Here is a 14,481-nt window from a genome sequence, read left to right as displayed (position 1 = left end):
TAACCATAAAATCATGAAAAATACTAACCAGTTAATAAAAGTTACCAAACTTCGGAATTTGGTTCTAAAGGTACTAAAAGACTTCTAGATAAATTTTCGTGGATTATGAATATGTATAACCATTTTTCACATATTTAATTCTCTAAATAGATATAAATTCATGAAAAATAGAAATCAGTTACGAAAATACGCCAAACTTTTTATAACAATGACATTACACATACTTAAGCTTGGAAAAATATAAAAAGGGGTTTCTAAACTGTTTAACCGAATTTTATGATTTTTATGCATTTATTCAAATAAAAATGGGGATAAATAGAAAAAAGTTTCCAAAAATTACCCAAACTTTTTGTGATATTGTTATTAAACATTCTTAAGTTGGGAAAAATATAAAAATTGATTTCTAAACTGTTTAACCCAATTTTATGATTTTTGAGCATTTATTCTAATAAAAATTGAAATAAATAGAAAACAGTTTCCAAAATTGGCCAAAGTTTTTGGAACACTTTATTATACATGTAGAAGCTGTGAAAAATATAAAAGATATTTTTCAATTAGTCTTTCTATTTTTCTTTGTTTTATCCTCTTAATTAATCATTAATTGGAGAATAATTATTAAACAGTTAAAGTAAATTACCAAAATTTTTGTACACTTCATTTACAGAGTAAATAATCTGGGAAAAATACCAAATGTGGTTTTTATATACTGAAATCTGATTTTATGTATTTAAATGTATTTAATCTTAGAAAATAGGAGAAAAATAGTATACAGAAGAGAAAAATCATAAAAAGTTTTATGTAGCCTCCTAATGTGCTACAAAGTGTTCTGGTAAATTTTCATGAATTTTGGGTAAGCAGAACTATTTTTTTCTATTTTTAGGCCATTATAAATACAAAAATCAGGGAAAAATAGGAATGCATTATGAAAAATTTTGAAAATATTTTTCTGAGTCTTATACCTCTGGTAGTAACTGCGAAAATTGTTATATATCATTTTAAGAGTTTCTAAAGTGCTTTTATGATTTATTGGAGCCAAACAAAAAGAAAATTCAAAACCATATTAAACAGTAGCAAAAATCGATGAAACTTAATGAGGGATCATTATTTAGCATAGGGGTCATCCACAAATTTAACTAGGATTTATAGACCCCAGAAGTATTTTATATGATTTATTGCCCTATTTTCTTGCATTAATTATAGTAATTCGAGATAAATGAATTATCTTCTGGAAATTTACAAAGCATCTTATTTTGTTGATGAGAATCTGGGAAAAATCGGATTTGGTCAGAAAAGGAGTTTTAGATATTTATTTGGAAATAAATCCTTCATGAACATATTTGAAAGCTTTTAACAACATACTTTGATGATCTAGCATCTAAGCTTGAAGATCATAACATGCATGTTTGTTTGAAGACCATTCATGAGTTTGAAATATTCAAAAATCGTTTTTGAAAGAAAACTTAGAGTGCATGTGGTGATTTTACACCAAAACTTGTAGAAAAGTGCATTTTCATGATCTTGACTTATGTTTAGGTCCTTGGATTTCACCATTTACAACATGCATGTTGTTTTTGGATGAAATCCTACCACCATCATCATCAAAACCGTGAGTAGGTGCAAGTGTTCATGTTTTTACAATGGAATGGAGTAGAAGAAAAAGAAAGTGTGTGAAAAATAACAAAACTTTGAAGGAAAATGAAGGGAAATCGATTTTACCTTCAAGAACACTACAATATGATGAAGATTTCGAGTTTGAGGAGTGTTATTGGGTTTGTTTTCTGGAATTTTTCGTGAGTGTAGAGAGATGAAGAGAGAAATGGAGTGGTGGTGATGAAGAGTGTGAGAGAGAATGAGAGGTAGAGTGAGAGAGAAGATGGAGTGTGAGAGAGAAGAAGTCATTTAGTGTGTTGGAAAGATGAATTTTGAAGGAGGAGAGAGGGTGTCCGATTTTAGGGGAATAAGATAGGGTTTCCCCTTCTTCCATTTTTATAAAATTCAAATATTTTATAAAAATATCAAACCTTTCATAAAATGTGCACCTTAACTTAGTTTTTATGCATAAAAGTGTTGATTTTTGATTTATAAATTAAGGGTAAATGTTAATGAGTTAAATTTTATTTTCCTTAAATGCATTTTCATAATTTTAATTATTATAAGATAATATTAGAAGCTTCATAATTATTTTTATAGAATTTTTAAGGTTAAAGTTTATAAATGTGAGTTTTTAGGGCATTTAGGGTTTTTGAGAGTATGTAAGTCTTTGGATATCAAAATTAATTAAATTTTTGAGACTTCAAATTATTTTTGGGTTTTCTAACTCTTATTCAAGTTAGAAATAATGCTTCTAATTTATTTTTACCGGTTTATTGGCACTCTATGTAGTGATTCCGAGATTCAAGCGAAATTGAGGAATCAAGTATACTAGTCCTAGTCTTCAACTTTGACTTAAGTTTCTATGAGACTTTGACCTAATTTCTACTACTAGGTCAAGTGCATGATGTGTGTATATGATTCATGAAATGGTGTTCGAGTCAAAGAGTGACCCAAATATGGATAGTCACTACAGTTAAGTAGTAGTAGAATTCACGTATCAATGTGAAATCTAAGTACACTATCATTTGATCCTACTTGTTTCCAAGTTTCTAGTAGGTTATAATTTAGCTTCTAGTTACTAAGTCTATTATGTGTCGTGCCTATATGTGCAACTAAGTTTATTCAAATCTAGAACCGACTCGAATTTTGACGGTTGTCACACGACCTTCTCCATGTCCTCCTCTCTAACCCTCATCCGATGATACCCCGACCTAAAATCGATCTTGGAGAACCAAGATGCACCCTAAAACTGATCGAAGAGGTCATCAATCTACAGAGGTGGGTAACGGTTCTTCACCGTTAACTTGTTCAACTCCCGGTAATCAATGCACTTCCGGTGTGTAGCATCCTTCTTCTTGACAAACAAGATCGGTGCTCCCCACGTCGAACTGCTCGGTGTAATAAACTTCTTGCCCAATAGCTCCTGAAGCTGAGAGGACAAATCCTGTATCTCAGGTGGTGCCAATCGGTACAACACCGTGGCAATCAGAGCCTCACCTGGAACCAAATCAATCCTTAACTCAACCTGCCTCTTAGGGGGAACACCGGGTAACTCCTCCGGGAACACATCTGCAAACTCTCTAATAACAGGCACATCCAAAACCGAAACCTGCTTCCTAGCTCGAGTATCCACCACATAAGCAAGATAACCCATACAACCGTGCTGAATATATTGTCGAGCCTTGGCAGCAGAACAAAAGGTGGATCCAATCCTGGTACCCTCTCCATAAATAACCAGTTCTCCCCCACTTGGGGTTCGAACTACCACCCGTTGAACCTCGCAGTCAATCATAGCCCCAAATATACTCAGCCAGTCCATCCCCATAATCACGCACACATCTTCCATGGGAGTAAGGATCAGATCAATAGGATAAAGCACCCTAATGATCTCCAAAACGTAATCCTGATAAACACTTGATGCCGAAATCCCATGTTCGTTGGTGATAAAAACCCGCAATGGACACTCCAACTCTCCAAGAGTCACATCAAAACTCCTACCGAGGGACCGAGATACAAAGGACCGACTCGCACCCGAGTCAAAAAACACAAGTACATGCAAAGAGTTCACTAAGACGGTACCTAACAAAATCATAAACATAAGCATACCATAAAATAACTGACAATATAATAAATGGAAACATACGAGTAACGATGTATGGAGCCGCCCTGGCCTCCTCTGTTGTAAACTAGAAAGAACATCCTCTAGACCTCGGGGGCTCCGCCCTACCCTGTCGTCCATTTGTAATCGTCATAGTATCCGGTGTTGGAGCCTGCGACGGATTCGAAACAAGCAAGGGACAGTTGGCCTTCACATGACCAACCTGCTCACAGTGGTAACAAATCCTGGGACCTATGGTCGGGGCCTGCTGACGACAATCCTTGGCATAATGCCCCTACTTGCCACATTTTTGGCATCCAGATGATGATCAAAAAGCACCTTCATGAACCTTTCCGCACTTGCCACAAGTGAGGCGCTTCTGTTCCCTAGATCTCGAATCAACGAGCTTGAACTGCTTCGCTGCAGGTTGTGACTGCACAAGAACCCCCCTCAACTCCCTCGCCCGAATCTCTATCTCAATCTCCCACATCCTCGCGGCATCCTAAAGCTCAACGAGAGTAGCATAACTCTGGTTGGACATGAACTGTCGAATATCCGTCTTGAGCATGCTGAAGTACTGAGTCATATGATCTTGCTCCGAAGCAGCAAACTCAGGGCAAAAAAGAGCCCTCTTAGTAAACATCTTGGTGATCTCCGTCACCCACTCAATCGTATGTCTCAGGTCCAAGTACTCATGAGCCAACCTCTCCCTCTCCACCAAAGGAACATATCTCGCATGAAACATCTCCAAGAACTGCTCCTAAGTAACAACAGCCCTCTGCTCAGAAATGTAAGTACCATTAACCAATATCCACCAATCCTTCGACCCCAAACTAAGAAGGTTCAGGGCGCACTTGACCTTCTGGTCAGCAGGGAAAGAACATGTGAAGAAACAATCCTCCACATCAGACAGCCACCTCATCACTATAATCGGCTCCCTGACCCCATCAAACTCAGGGGGATTCATATTGTGGAAGTCCCGATACTGGAAAGCGCTCTCCCCTCGAACCCCCGCGGCAACAATAGTCGCGGTAGCTGCAACAATAACAGCCTCAAAGAGTGCAGCATAGCAATCATCGAATAGCTTAATCATGGTGGTCTTGATAGCCCAAACAACTTCGAAATAGATCCCCGGACAACAATATCCACCTCATCGGTAATCATCTATCGTATCTGATTGTCATTCAACCCTGGCCTATCCTGGCAACTCTCTCCAGATCCTCTTGTGAACACCATACCAAAAATAAACCAAGATATACATCAGAAAGGCCATAATTCATATTGTTATAACCATCTTGACAAGACTAACCCTCGGGGTTTGTGACTTCCTTGGTACGCATATGGGTCCCGCGCTTTCTGTAGTACGGGCCCATACTACCTTGCACACCTACCCATGTTTGTCTCAAGGATCATTAAAAACACCCGAAACAAATACAAAACTAGTATACGCATAAATCCTATCCTTACTCTCTCTCGAGTGGCTAATTATTCCTCAACAAGCCTGCTATAACCACATACTCACTCATGAAACTTCCACCAACCCTGTAGTCATTCGTGCATGATAATCATACCTAACGTTGGATCCTATAGACAGTTGGATACTTTACCTTACCCTAATCCCTTTATCAGACAAGAACAGGAAATAAGGCTAAATCAAACATTCTCAGGCTATAGAATCTTAATTATGTACAACTATGATGCACACACTAAGCAACTACAATAATGATGTCAATTTCATCTAACATACGAGAAGTCCTCCTAGGCTATCAGGCATCATACATCTGGAAATTCTATCATGTAATCCATGAAGATCCCTAGCCTATCACTAGCATGCACTTCTATCATACTCATAAATAACAAATAACAGTGTGGGTAACTTGGGGTATACTTTTCTTGCTCCGGATGATCGTACACATTGCATCCTTACTTGGTTACTTTTGAAAACAATTTTGAAAACCATTTGAAAGTTATTGCAGTTTCTTAGTTTGAGTCTGGATTCATACGAATGTTTATCCAATTCTCTCAAACCAGGGCTATGATACCAACTTGTAACATCCCAAAAATCTAGGTAAATTTTTTCATTTTTAAATCAAGTAAAATCATTGTTTTCAAATAAAATCCCAAATCAGCCAATCACTTAGTGTTGTTGATTTGATTGAGCTCATCAGGCAAATCTAGCCGATATGTAACCTTGCCCACTGGGGCGGTAATCCTGAAAGGACCGATAAATCAGGGGCCCAGCTTGCCCTGCTTCTAAAATCGGATGACACATTTCCAAGGTGACACCTTCAGAAATAACAAGTCCCCCACCTGAATCTCGAGGACCGAACGATGCCGATTTGCATAGCTTTTCTGCCAGCTTTACACGACTCACAAACTGTCGCACACCTGCTGAATCAACTCAGCAGCCTTGAGTAGCACCTCACTACTCCCCATGAACCGATGCCCGATCTCGCACTAGCAAACTAGGTTCATGCACCTCCTCCCATACAATATCTCAAAAGGTGGTCGGTCAATACTAGCATGATAACTGTTATTGTAGGAGAACTCGGTCAGTCGAAGGTATGTATCCCAACTTCCTCCAAAATCTAACACGCATGCCCGGACCATATCATCGAGTGTCTGAGTCGTATGCTCGCTTTGTCCATCGTTCTGGGGGTGGTATGTTGTATTGAAGTGCAACTGAGTACCCAAATCCTTGTGAAACTTCCTCCAAAACCTAGAGGTGAAACAAACATCTCGGTCTGAAACCACTAAAACTGGCACCCCGTGTTAGACGACCACCTACCGAATGTAAATGTCGGCCAACTTCTTGGACGATCTACTCTCGGTAATAGGTATGAAGTGCGCACTCTTGTTCAATCTATCCATAATGACCAAGATAGAATCAACTCCACGCGCCGTCCTTGGTAGCTTCGTGATAAAATCCATGGTGATGTTTTCCCACTTCCACATAGGAATGGTAATGGCTGCATCTTAAAGTAAGGTATCTGATGTTCAACCTTGACTTTCCTACAATTCAAACACCGCTCTACAAACCATGCTATTTCCATCTTTATATAGGGCCACCAATAACTCAACTTTAAATCCCGATACATCTTTGCGGCCCCTGGATGGACTTAAAACTTTGACTTATGACGCTCTTCTAGAATTTTCCGTCTTAACCCACTAGTAGTCGGAACCCAAACTCTACCAAATTGGGTAAACGATCCCCAACTCTTTCTGACAAGTAAAGCAATCTGTCCCCCGATTCGCTCCGCCTTCCAATTCTCCTTTTTTAAACACTCCACCTGAGCCTTTTTGATTAAATCCAATAAAGGAGAAATGGCAACCATCCTCAGACTTACATATCCAATAGGTGTGCTCACTGCCTTGCGGCTCAAGGCCTCGACCACTACATTGGCCTTCCCAGGGTGGTACAGGATCTCGCCATCATAATCCTTTACCACATCCAACCATCTCCTCTACCGCATGTTCAAATTCGGCTAATCCATCAGATACCTCAAACTTTTGTGGTGAATGTAGATAGTACACCTAAACCCATACATATAGTTCCTCCAAATCATGAGGGCAAAAACCGCAACCCCAACTCCAAATCATGCGTAGGGTAATTCGCCTCATGACGCTTCAGCCGCCTCAAAGCATAAGCAATCACATGACCCCTATACATAAGAACAACTCCCAAACCCAATATAGAAGCGTCGTAATAAACCAAAAAATCATACATAACCTCGGGATGCACGAGGATCAAAACCTCGCACAATCCCTGTCTCAGCGTCTCGAATGTCGAATGCTGATCGAGCTCCTACCAAAAAGTAACATTCTTCTTTGTCAAACAGGTCAACGACACTACAATCTTGGAGAAATCATGGATAAATATCTATTAATACCCCACGAAACCTAGGAAACTCCGAATCTCAGATGGGTCCTCAGAACTTCCTATCGCAACACGGCCTCGATCTTAGCCGAGTCAATCAATATACCCTTCTGGTTGACGATGTTCCCTAAAACCTTCACCTCATGCAACCAGAACTCACATATGGAGAATTTGGCATACAACCTCTCTCTCCTAAAAGTCTCCAGCAGCTCTCGCAAGTGTTCCTCGTGATGCTCCTTGGTCTTGGCGTGGACCAGAATATCATCTATGAATACTATCATCGACCGATTTAGCATTGTCCTGCAAACCTGATTCATGAGATCCATAAACGCTGTCGGTGCATTGGTGAGCCCAAATGGCATCACCACGAACTCGTAATGACCATAACGAGTCCTAAAGGACGTCTTCTGCACGTCATCATCTCTGAACCTCATATAATGGTAACCTGATCACAAATTAATCTTAGAAAACCAAGACGCATGCTGTGTTGGTTTTTTTTATTCAAAAACTAGTTTCAAAAACATGATATTTGGCAATGAAAGACATGATCATTTTTTTAATAACACAAACAAGTTAAACCCACCAAGGATCATCTTGCAAGTTGTAGAAATATTAAACACCAACTAAAGAAGAAGATGGAGAAATTACAACATTTATAGTTCTTTGGATCCTCTTGGGAGGCTTGGAAGTTGATGAAGAATGATGAACTTGATGGGTTTTATGTACTCTAACATTCCTATGGTGCACATACAACCCTAATGCTTTGGATCTAAGTTTTCTCTAATTATACATGCAACATTGTTTTTACAAAGCATAAAGCCTAAACTAGCATGCAAGGTAACATTTAAATCATAGAAACAGTTAGAAGAGTACCTTGTGTAGTAGTTTGCTTGTCTTTGACCTTTAGGAGCCTAGCACCTCAAGTGTGATGCCTCAAATGTCTTATAACAAACCAAGAACAAGAGAATGGACTTGAGAGAGAGAGGCTTGTGAGCTCAAAATCGGCAGTGTAACCGATCTTAGGTGTTAGGGTCTTCTTTTATAGCTTAGGATTACAACCATGCAAACCCTAATGACTCTTCATATTACATAAGCCTTTTGGGCTAAACCTTTCATGGACTTCCATGTAAGTTTAGTCCAACCCTAGTCAATATGAGTCATGAGTCCAACTAGAAGAATTACTGATTTACCTAATCAGTCCCTTTAACTTTAATTAGATTCTTTTGATCACTAAATTAATACCAAATTAATTCTTGATCAATACTAATTAAATAATGTGATTCCTCAATTAATATATTATACTTATAATATATAAATAAACCACAATAACCTCTTTCTCAAGTATCCATCCTATCAAATTGTTCCAGAGTGTTACAACCCAAATGGACCATGCTATCATCGGGTCAAGTACATACCAATTATAGTTATGGGCTTAGACACCTAATCCAATAGTCTCCTACTTGGATATGTCTAATAAGTATAATTGCCAATGTAGCTTCAGAACCCAAGTAGCAATCATAGCTCTCTAAAAGGCAATGTCGAAGATCATATAATCCTCTATTCTTCAAGATATCATGTAGACAAATACATGGAACATAGTCATACTTATTGTCCAACAGTTTGTTTCCCGATTTCTGATTTGTCTGACATAGAACTTAATTGAACACATAAATTTAGTCTTGATCGGGCCCGACACATAAGTCAAAACAAAATCATCGAGAGGCCCAAGATATCGCTTTTAATCCTCTTAGGATAAAAGGAACAGATAAACTTCGACTAATCTGCTTGAACTAACTATTAGTTAAATCATACACAACAACACGTTTTATAACATCGAGTTACCGATGGGTTTTCGCACTGTCAATGTACAACCAACAAATAATTGCCAACTCATATATCTTGGTTTGAAGATTATACGATATTATCATCTCACAATCACTCGTGATAAATTCCATGAAGTGATTCATGTGAGTGTGGGTTGATCCAATACTCAAATCTTATTTCAAGAGTACTCATGAATGTTGTAGCAAACCTTTGCAATTTCTAACTCCTTATACAATCTTACAAAACCCATTCATGACATTCTACTTACATAACCTACGTCCAAAGTATGGTCGACTGTGGATAGTTTGAATAAGCTTATTATTCTGGAAGTCAAAACATGCAAAATGAAACAATAGTAAATAATTGACACAAGACAGTAACTTTACTTATAAATAAAACTCCTTTTATTCAATCATCAAATGTCAATTACATTTTAGCTATTACAAGTTTCTAAATATCTATTTAATCATTAAAACTAATATCGTCCTTTAGCCCAATACATCATGCATGCAGCAAGTGCTTTTCCCTGCTGAGTCTCTTTGTAAGGGGATCTGCTTGGTTCTTCTCTAACGATATCCTCTTCACTACGAGTAGTCCTTCTTCTACTTGATGTCTTATAAAGTGATATTTTATGTCGGTGTTCCTGACTCTGCCATGATCCCTTGGTTCCTTGGCTAAGGCAACTGCACTTTCATTGTCACAAAAAATATCCATAGGCTCCTTTACAGCTGGTACAACTCCAAGGTCTCGAATGAAGTTCTTCAGCCATATTGACTCCTTTGCTGCTTCGCTTGTTGCTATGTACTCTGATTCGCACGTTGAATCAGCCATAGTTTCCTGTTTTGTAACTTTTCCAAGTTATTGATCCTCCGTTAAGGGTAAATACCCAGCTCGACTGAGAGCGGAAATTATATCTGTTGGTCTGAAAACTGGCGTCACTATACCCTGTTACTCTTAATTCATCACTCCCACCGAGGGTAAGGATCCGGTCCTTAGTCCTCCGCAGGTACTTAAGAATGTTCTTTACCGCAGTCTAATGAGTTTTACCAGGGTTCCCTTGATATTTACTGACCATGCTCAAAGCAAAGGCTACATCAGGGCGAGTACAAGTCATATCATACATGATCGAGCCAACTGCGGAAGCATATGGTACTCGACTCATTTCTGCTAGCTCAGCCTCTGTACTCGGACTCTGAGTCTTACTCAGTTTTGTATTACTATGGATTGGTAAGTCTCCTCTCTTGGAATTCTCTATGCTGAAACGTTTCAACACCTTATCCAAATAGGTACTTTGACTATTTCCTATTAGTCTTTTACTCCTGTTTCTTAATATCCTTATCCGTAGAATGTAAGTAGCTTCTCCGAGGTCCTTCATAGCGAAACACTTCCCAAGCCAGGGCTTAACCTCCTGCAGGGTTGGAATGTTGTTTCCTATGAGCAGTATGTCATCCACATACAACACTAGGAAGCTAACTATACTCCCACTAGCTATGACATATACACAAGACTCATCCTCGCTTCTCGAAAAGCCAAACTCTTTGACTTTCTCATCGAAACAAAGATTCCATATGCGAGATGCTTCTTTCAATCCATAAATGGATTTCTCAAGCTTACACACTCTATTAGGGTACTTTGCATTGACAAAACCCTCTGGCTGACTCATGTAAACATCTTCAGCCAACTTCCCATTAAGGAAAGCGGTTTTGACATCCATTTGCCATATTTAATAATCATGAAATGTAGCTATGGCTAGCATAACCCTTATAGATTTAATCTTATCCACTATGAGAAGGTCTCATCATAGTCAACTCCAGGAGTTTGAGCAAAGCCCTTTGCAACCAATCGTGCCTTATACGTGTGTACTTTCCCATCCATGTCGGTCTTCTTCTTGAAGATCTATTTGCACCTGACTGTCTTACGGCTTGGTACATTGTCAACCAAGTTTGATCTATTTGCACCTGACTTTCTTACGGCTTGGTACATTGTCAACCAAGTTCCAAACTTGATTGTCATACATGGACCGAGTCTTGCTGTTCATTGCCTCTTTCCATTTTGCAGACTCGGGGCCTGCCATGCCTTCCTTGTAGTTGTTAGGTTCATCCAAATTTACCTGTGTACTATCACTGATAAATGTATCACCTTAAGTAGTAATATGGAAACCATAAAACTCAAGTGTATGTCTAACTCTATTGGAACGCCTCAGAAGTAAGGACTCATCAATCGGTTCAACAGGAGTTTCCTCCTTGGGTTGAGCGCTAGTGTTTGAGGCTCCTTCATCACTGAACTCTTGAAGCTCTTCAAGGTTAATTTTCCTCCAACTGTCATCTTGGCATATGAGTTCTCTCTCGCGAAAGACTCCTCTCCTCGCAACGAAGACAAAATTGTCACTCGGTCTATATAAGAGATATCATTCTGTGGGTAGCCGATGAAAATATATCACTTACTACGAGGTTCGAGCGTGTCGTGAGTTTCTTTTCTCACAAAAGCCTCGCAACCCCAAACTTTGATGTATGCTAACGAGGGAACCTTCCCTATCCACATCTCGTGAGGTGTTTTGGAAACCTTCTTAGTTGGGACTAGATTAAGGATATGGGCGGCAGTCTCTAAGGCATACCCCCATAATGAGATAGGTAACGAAGCTCGACTCATCATAGAACGAACCATGTCCAGTAAGGTTCGATTGCGCCTCTCAGCCACACCATTAAGATGTGGTGTCCTAGGTGACGTCAATTGTGAAACAATTCCATATTCCTTAAGATTGTCGTGGAACTCGATACTACGATACTCTCCTCCTCGATCGGACTGGAGCATCTTTATCTTCCTGCCCAGCTGATTCTCCACTTCTTATTTAAACTCTTTGAACTTTTCAAAGGTTTCTGACTTATGCTTGATTAAGTAGACATACCCATATCTACTATAATCATCAGTAAAAGTCACATAGAAGCGGTTAGCATCCCTTGTGGCGGTTATGAAGGGTCCACACACATCGGTATGTATGAGATCCAATAGACCCTCACCCCTTGCACAAGTGCCAGTGAAGGGTGACTTGGTCATCTTTCCAAGCAACCAAGATTCACAAGTGTCATCCGACTTTAAGTCAAATGACTCCAAGACTCCATCCTTTTGGAGTTGGGCTATGTGCTGCTTGTTAACATGTCTAAGACGACAATGCCATGAGCATGCTTTATCCAAATCATTGGATGAATCAATATGCAACACATTATTTCCTAAGTTATCTATAACCATCACAGTTTCATATATGCCATTGCAAGGTAATGCTTCAAAATAAAATACACCATTAAAATAAGCATTTATTGAACCGATTTCATTATTAAAAGAAAAGGTAAAACCTTGTTCATACAAACTGTGAAAAGAAAAAATATTTCTCGCCATATCAGACGAGTAGCAACAATTATTCAAATCTAATTTTAAACCAATACTAAGCAATAAAGAATAAACTCCAATCTTGGTGACAGGCGACTTTCCCCTATTCCCCATGATTAAGTTCATCTTCCTGTGCTCCACATCCATACTTCTTTTTAGACCCTGCAAATAAGAACAAATGTGTAAGCCACATCCTGTATCAAGGACCCAAGAATTAGCATGTGATGAGTTATTAGACAGAATAGTATAAATACATGCGAAGGAGGGTTTGATATTCCCATCCTTTATGTCCTGCAAGTATTTAGGACAGCTTCGCTTCCAGTGCCCTTTATCATGACAATGGAAGCACTCGGCTTCCTTTGGATTGGAAGAGGGTGTGACAGAACCAACTTTGGTCCCACTAGAAGAGGATCCAACATGGGACTTTCCCTTGTTACTCTTGGAAGGAGTCTTCCTCTTCTTTCCCTTTCCATGTCCAATTGCCAGGACAGGTGCAGTAGCAGTAGGAGTAGAAACAATAGATTTTCTTTTAAAACTACTTTCAGTAGTCCTTAAAAGACCTTGAAGCTTGCTTAGAGTCACATCCTCCTTATTCATATGATAAGTCATATGAAACTGATCATAACAAGGAGGTAAAGAGTGTAGGATAATGTCAATTGCCAACTCTTCATCGAAATTGACATTCAGCTTTAGCAAGCGGTCCACAAACCTTTGCATCTTTTGCAAGTGGGCCGTGATAGACTCTCCATCCTTCATTTTGGTAGTAATCATGGAGGCTATGATTTCATACCTCTCCTGCCGAGCTCTTTGATGATACCTTTCCATCAAATCCTGGTGCATTTCATAAGGCCAAAAGTCCTCATAGGACTTCTGAAGCTCAGCAGTCATGGTAGCAATCATAATACACGACACCTTTGTCCCGTCCCTCTCATGGGTCTTGAACTCAGCAATCTATTCAGGAGTAGCGGTATATTCATCAATCTCCATAAGCTCTTTATCTAGGACATATTCTTTTTCCTCATAACGAATAGCCATTCGGATGTTTCGAATCCAGTCATTGAAGTTCGATCCATCGAAGATGACCCCTCCACATAGCTTCATGAGGGAGAAAGAGCCAGAAGCAGTTGAGTTTGAAGCAGTGTTGGAAGACATCTGAAAAGAAAGACAAAGTTTAGATTAGATAAGGATCCTTAATATAACACCCAAAATGAGATATTAAGGCTAGGACCCAAGACAATATTTTACAATTCGGAAGAGGGATGCCGTAATCCAATTGCAAAATATTTGAAGGTAGGTAAATGACGATTTACCAATTTCCACCATGAAAAACGAAATTGATTATTAAGTTTTAAATGAATTGAAATTCCTAGATTCTTTTGAGATTCATTGAACTTTTTCAATGGCATGTTTAAATCTTGATTATGCCCTTCAAGTTTGTGACTGGGATGCCGAGGATCACAAACAAGGTGTGAATAACCATGCAAATTAGCTTGGTACACTTAATGTTACAAATCACCTAATCAATGTGCCAGTTAACCACACACGCTCCATTGATCCATGATTAACATCAAGCTACCCTTTGCCACACATTGTCAGTCCCAAATTAGTGTTCCGATTAACCACACACGCTCCACTAACTACTTAACAATATGTAAAGTGCAATTTCATGGAATAGCACCATTTTCACATTTTTCCTAAAGTAACG

Source organism: Lactuca virosa, chromosome 4, assembly GCF_052849685.1.
Source record: "Lactuca virosa cultivar CGN04683 chromosome 4, Lactuca_virosa_CGN04683_v6, whole genome shotgun sequence".
In the NCBI taxonomy this organism is placed as follows: Eukaryota; Viridiplantae; Streptophyta; class Magnoliopsida; order Asterales; family Asteraceae; genus Lactuca; species Lactuca virosa.
The sequence above is the reverse complement of the archived record's forward strand: the minus strand, read 5'-3'. Positions refer to the sequence as shown.